Source organism: Petaurus breviceps, unplaced genomic scaffold (assembly GCF_028583685.1).
Source record: "Petaurus breviceps papuanus isolate PSGF00001 unplaced genomic scaffold, PetGlider_PUasm1.0 40, whole genome shotgun sequence".
NCBI classification, from domain to species: domain Eukaryota; kingdom Metazoa; phylum Chordata; class Mammalia; order Diprotodontia; family Petauridae; genus Petaurus; species Petaurus breviceps.
In genome coordinates this window covers 8,145,294-8,152,322 of record NW_027186315.1, presented here as the reverse complement: position 1 = coordinate 8,152,322, position 7,029 = coordinate 8,145,294, and positions in this window count along the sequence as shown.

Sequence of the window (7,029 nt, the reverse complement as noted above, 5' to 3'; positions counted from 1 at the left end):
CTTGACTGTTTATAATATGTTCTCCTTGACCTGGGAATTCTGGAATTTGCCTATAATATTCCTAGAAGTTTTCTTCTTGGGATCTTTTTCAAGAGGTGATCAGTGAATTATTTCAATTTCAATTTTGCCCTTTGGTTGTAGAATGTCAGGGTAATTTTCCTTGAGAATTTCTTGAAAGATGATGCCCAGGCTATTTTTTTTTTATCATGACTTTCAGGTAGTTCAATAATTTTAAACTTTCCCTTGTACTTATTTTCCAGGTTAGTGATTTTTCCAATGAGATATTTCACATTGTCTTCTATGTTTTCATTTGTTTGGATCTGTTTTAAGTATCTTGATTTCTCATAAATCATTAAGTTCCATTTGCTCCAAACTAATTTTGAAGGAATTATTCTCTTCAGTCAGGTTTTGAAATTCCTTTTCCATGTGGCCAAATCTGTTTTTTTTTTTTTGGCATTCTTTTCCTCATTGACTTTTTGGGCTGCTTTTGCCATTCGAGATAGTCTTTTTTTTAAGTATTATTTTCTTTAATCAGGTGGCTGTCTTCTTTTTCATGATTTTCTTGCATCATTCTGATTTCACTTCCCAAGTTTTTCTCTACTTCTCTTAAATTGATTTTCAAAATCCTTCTTGAGCTCCTTCATTAACTGAGACCAGTTCATATATTTCTTGGGGGCTTTTGATGCAAGGGTTTTGAATTTGTTGTCTTCTTCCGGTTCTGTTTTGATCCTGTTTAATGCCTCCAAAATAATTCTATAGTCTGATTGCTCTTCCTCTGTTTGCTCATCTTGCCAAACAATCACTTGACTTTTGAGCTCTTTACCACAGTAAAAGGCTGCTTCCAGGGTGGAGAGAGCTGTGTCCCAAATTTGGGGGGTTTTAGGGGAGGCCAGGTAGCGCAGAGAGTAAGAGCACTGGCCCCAGTGTCAGGATGACCTGGGGATCGAATCTGGGATCAGATACTTAGCACCACACCCAGAAATAACTGGCCGTGTAACCTTGAGCAAGTTACTTAACCCCAATTGCTTTTAAAAAAATGGGGGGGAGTTGTTCATCTGTTGTCAGAGTTTTTTTCCCAGACCCTGCCTCTCAACTCTGAGGAAGACTTTCTCTCCACAGTCCTCAACAAGCTCTGCCACACCAGTGCTCCTTACTCCAGGGACACTACCCAAAACTGTGACCCATATCCAAGCAGGGCAAAGCAAGAGAATCCTACCTCAGTGCTAGCAGAGAGATTCCTCAAAAAACCCACTGGATAGTCACTTTCCCCCCCTATACTCTGTAGTCCTGTAGATCCATAAGCAGCAGCAGTGGCAGCAGTTGCATATGTTATCACCTCTGCTACCCAGGTGGCTGGGGCCAGACCACTCTTTTTGAATGATTGAGAGAAGCTGAGTCAGGATCAACAGAGTTCCCCATTGGCTTTTTGTTTTCTCTTTGGCATTTATGGATTAAGATGTCTTAAAAATGCCACAGCTGCCAATGATTCACTCTCCTGACATCTGCTACAGAGCGTCTCTGCTTCTCCTCTGGGCCCATGTAGCTTAAGCAGAACTGTGCTCAGCTCCCAGGCTGGTGTAGTAGACACTTCATGTTGGCCTGTCAAACTGCCTTCAGTGGGAGATTTGTTTCTCTCTGTCATTTTGTGGATTCTGTAGCTCTAAAATTTGTTTAGAGTCATATTTTATAGGTATTGGAGGAGGTTGGAGAGGGAACTCAAGCAAGTTCTACTTTTATTCCTCCTTTTGGCTCCACCCCCCTGTGCCACTATTGTTTACCTGTTATTTATTTAGTCATTATCTTTTTAAATTTTTTGGTCTTTATTAATTTTTTCTTTACTTTTAGTTTACAAGATTCAGTTCCACAATTTCTTGAGTTTCAAATTTTTCTCCCTCCCTCCACTCTGCCTCCCATGGCGACATACAATCAAGTATAGCATCTGCAAATACTTTCAAATTAGACATTAGTCATGTTATCAAGAAGATTGCATCAAATGGAATGAACAATGGGAAAGAGGAAAAAAACAAACAAGAAAAACAAAAAGTACAGGTAGTTTGCTTCAATCTGGATTCAAACTCAATTCTTTCTAGTTCTTTCTCTGGATATAGACATCCTTCTCCATCATGAGTCTTTGGAGTTGACTTATAACCCATCAAAGTTGTTTGTCACATATACTTTGTGTCTGTAATTGTGTACACATTTCTCCTGGTGCTACTCTTGTCACTTAGCATCAGTTCATATAAGCCTCTCCAGGTAAATATGAAATCCATCTGCTCCTCGTTTCTTATAGCACAATAGTATTCCATTACATGAATATACTACAACTTGTTCAGCCATTGCCCAATTGATGGGTGCCCCCCTTAATTTCCAATACTTTGCCACCACAAAAAGAGCTGCTCTAAATATTTTTGTACATATGGGTCTTCCTCCCACTTCTATGATCTCTTTGTGATACAACCCTAGAAGTGGTATTGCTGCATCAAAGCATATGAAATTATTTGTAGCCCTTTGGACATAATTCCAGATTGCTCTCCAAAATGGTTGGATTATTTCACAACTCCACCAGCAATGCATTAGTGTTCCAATTTGTCCACATGCTCTCCAGCATTTGTCATTTTCCTGTTTTGTCATCTTCATCAATCTGACTGGTGAGATTTTTTTTATCAGTTATTTTGATCTGACTTTGTCTGTGTGAAAATTGTGTTTAATTCTATTTGTATAGTTCCTGAGTTTGTTTTGGAAGGTAGACCCCCAAATATTTTATAATGTCTGCCGTAACTTTAAATGAAATTTCTCTTTCTATCTCTTCTTGTTGGGCTTTGTTAGCATTATATGAAGATGCCAATTATTTATGTGTGTTCATTTTATATCCTGTATCTTTGCTAAAATTATTAGTATTTCTAGTAGTTTTTTTTACTTGATTCTCTAGGATGCCCTCAGTATGCCATCATGTCATCTGCAAAGAGTGATAGATTAGTTTCTTCTTTGCTCATTCTAATTCTTTCAATTTCTTTTTCTTCTCTTATTGCTACAACTGACATTTCTAGTACCAAATTGAATAGCAGGGGTCATAGTTGACATCCTTGTTTCACTCTTGATCTTATTGGAAATGCATCTAGCTCTTCCTCATTACATATAACACTTACTGATGGTTTTAAATAGATGCGACTTATTTTTAGGAAGTTTCCATCTATTCCTATTATTCTCTAGTGTGTTTCATAGAATGAGTGCTCTATGTTGTCAAAACTTTTTCTTCATCTATTTATATCACCATATGGTTCTATTAGTTTTCTTGTTGATATAATCAATTACACTGATAGTTTTCCTAATATTGAAGCAGTCTTGCATCCCTGGCATAAAGCCTGCCTCATCATGGTATATTGTTCTCGTGATAAGTTGCTGAAATATTTTTTGGTAGCATTTCATTTAAAATTTTTGCATCTATATTCATTATGGAAATTGGTTTTCAATTTTCTTTCTATGTTTTGATTCTTCCCAGCTTAGGTATCAATACCATATTTATATCATAAAAATAATTTGTGGAACTCTTTATTTGCCTATTTTCCCAAATTGAGCTCTTCCAAGGAGGCTTTTTTGGGACTGAGACTTATTCATATTTCACTTTGAGATTTCAGATGTAGGTATAGTGACAATGGTGTCTACTTCTGGATATGCATTTTGATTTTCCCTGTCCCCATAATAAGAATCTATGGGTTGTTTTTTTTTTTATTTTCTATGTTGCTTCTTGATCCTTCAACTTGCCTTTTCCCTGGATTGTAAAGCTGATCTCTGCTTCTGGGGCACAGAGGGCACTGAGTCACATTTCTTGTGCTACAGTTTGGGGCCTACCTGGTTATTGACTTTGTGTGCTGGGGCCTCAGGTTATGGCACCTGGAATTTGCAACTTATTTGGTGCTTAGCTTGAGTAGATGGTGTTGGCTGGAATATGCAGATGTAATATGGGGTTTTACTGGGTTACCCCAGAGTTACACTGAAGCTTGCAAGTTGAAGTGTGTGGGTGGGGTGGTCATACCACTAGCAGTCACCTCCTTGATAGGGGCTGTGCTAGAGCACAGTTAGGCTCAGTTGCTAGTGGTAGTTTTCTGCCCTGTTATGTGTAAGTGTCCACTGGTTTTTCTCTCTGTGTGAAGATATGTGTTGTGGGGCAGTGGGAGTCCTGGTGCCAATGATTGCCTGCTCCACCATAATGGGACTCGGGATCTCCCACTGGTTTTATGAGCTGTGACTTGCTGCTGGCTTGCTGGGATCCTGTACTGGTACCCTGCACTCACAACAAGAGGGACATTTTTGCTTAATCTCCGTAGGCTCATTAGCAAAATAATTGTTGCACATCATTTTCTCCTAGCAACTCTGTTCCAGGATATTTGGGGTGGTATTTTCTGCATTTTTCAAGGTCATTAATGGAAAAGTGAGAGCAACTTCATGCTTATTCAGCCATCTTGGTTCCTGGAAGTTGGGAGGAGATTATTAATCAGATTTGGACTTTTCATACTTATATGAACTAGCAAGTTTCTGAGTTCCTTGTAATCTCAAAAAAAAAGAAAGAAAAGAAAATTAGAATTGGTAGGAGACAAAAGGAGACCTACATCTTGGCAGGGAGTAATAATATCATCATGGCTAAGAATGAGGGTTCACAGTAGATCATTGCTACCTCCAACAATAATAATCTAGAGAAAAAAACTACTTGATTTAAATTCATGTTAAGGTGTGAATAATTAATGTTAGCTTTTAATTTCAGCAAGTTTTGATAAGAACAAAGGGAAGAGAGAAATAAGACCTTGAGTACAAGAAATTGTGTAGAGAAAAGCACCAAAGAGAAGAAAAACATATCTGTTAAGAATAACAAGCCTGGGAGGTGGAATTAAGTTGATTAAGTAAAGTCAGGGACTTGCCTGAATTTTCTTACAAGTTCCCCCAAATACCTAAAAGTGAGAACTCTAAACGAATTCTAGAGCAGCATAACCCATAAAAAGGAGTGAAACAATATGCCAGTACAAGACTACTTAGAAAATCAGCAGGAAAAATAAGAGAAAAGTACAATACAGTCCATGTGAGCACAAAACCTGGCCCCAGGAAACCAGGAACATGTCTCTGGGTTGTTGAATCACTGGCAACAGTAATGGTTTCCAGACCTCTCAGACCATAGACACTGAGGAAAGTGGACAATAGATCAGAGATTTGCAGGCATTCCTTTGCTGGAATCAGGGGCTGGACTTTGTTGCATGCCAATACTTGAATCTAGGCCACAGTCCTAGGTCTTAATCCCAATGTGAGGAGGACCACTAGCACAGCAGAGCTTTTGGCCACAGGGAAGCACTCCTTAACAAGTAGAATAGAAATGAAATAGAAAAGGAGGTTCAGAAGCTCACTGAATATTTTTATATATTTATTTGGCATAAGATTCCTGAAAAAAAGATTTTAGAGTTGAGGGGGAAAGGAGGGAGGGGGAGGGGAGCACATAAAACTTACTGTCATTGTAATTGCCTCAAAGAGGGAAAAATAAACACACCCAGTTAGGTGTAGGAATCTCTGTTATCATACAGGGAAAAAAAAAGGAAAGGAAAGGGATACATGAAGGGAAGGGGGAGCTGATAGAAGGGAGATAAATTAGGAGGAGATTAAAGCCAGAAGCAAATTATTTTTGAGAATGGATGATATAAAAGGAGAGTGAGAGTAGGATAAACAGGTGGAAAATAGCATGAAGGAAAATATGTAGTTGATAATTATTTTTGTGAAAAAAAATTTACAGTGAGTTTCTCTGAATCAGACTCCAATTCTCAAACATATGGGAAACTGAGTCAAGTTGATAAAAATAAGAACCATTCCTCAATCAATAAATGGTCAGATAATATGAAGAGGCAGTTTTTCAGACGAAGGAAGCAGTTGTTTTAATTTTCATTTCTCTTATCAATAGTGATTTAGAGATTTTTTTCATATGACTACATTTAAATTTGATTTCTTTGCTTACTTTCTCAATGAGGGGGGAGGAGAGAAAGTGAAAGAATTTGGAACTCAAAATATGAATAAAAAGAATGTTGAAATTATTTTTACATGTAATTGGGAAAATAAAATATTAAATGAAAAATAGATAAGATTAATATCATTTTAAATTTTCTTTATTTTTTACAATTTTGCTTAGGGTGAGCCATGGTTTTCTGAAAATTTAAACTGGAAAAAAACCTATTGGCCCAGGAAAAATTCTAACACAAAGGCACCTCAATCAAATATTTGGTCAGTAGCATCTTGCCTGAGATCTTTCAGAAAACTACAAAATAGTTGTATGTGCTTCTTCCAGACCTATGTTGCAAATATGCAATAACAGTGGAACAGGAATTTTCCAGAATCTTTGGTTACAAGTTGTTCAGGTTGAGGTTCTTTTCTTGCATATTTGAATCTGCAAAGCAACCTAGAAGAGCAAAGGGAAGGAGACTAATGGAATATTTGACTATGGTTATTCATTTCTTAAAATTTTCTAATTAGTACAAATGTTAAAGCACTTGTAAAGTAGCAGATAAGGAACACCAAAGTTAATAAAAATACTAAATGCGGGCCAGTCCTTTGAATAGTTAAAGTATGAATCAGCAATATAATTTATAGATGGAATTTTCATTGTCATGTTAAATTTTTAAACACAGTTTCCATGAAACATTTTAAGAAAAGGGAATGGATTTATTTGTAACATGTATTAAAATGTTACAAATTTTCAAAGATATTTCAAAATTATGTAGCAAATGAAATAGTCTAAAATGTTTTAAACATGGCAAAAAATACACAGCCTCATTAAGTCAGATATAATTTGAATAAAGAAATTCTATTTTATAGGCCAATTTATGGTCACTTTCCTTTCAGGACTTTGGAGGCAGATTTTAATTCTAACACCTCACAATAATGTCAGACAGTTACTTGTGCATGGATCCAAACTTACATGTAACTAAATTTGTTTTATTCAAAAAGCATCTTGACTCTCTCTCTCTCTCTCTCTCTCTCTCTCTCTCTCTCTCTCTCTCT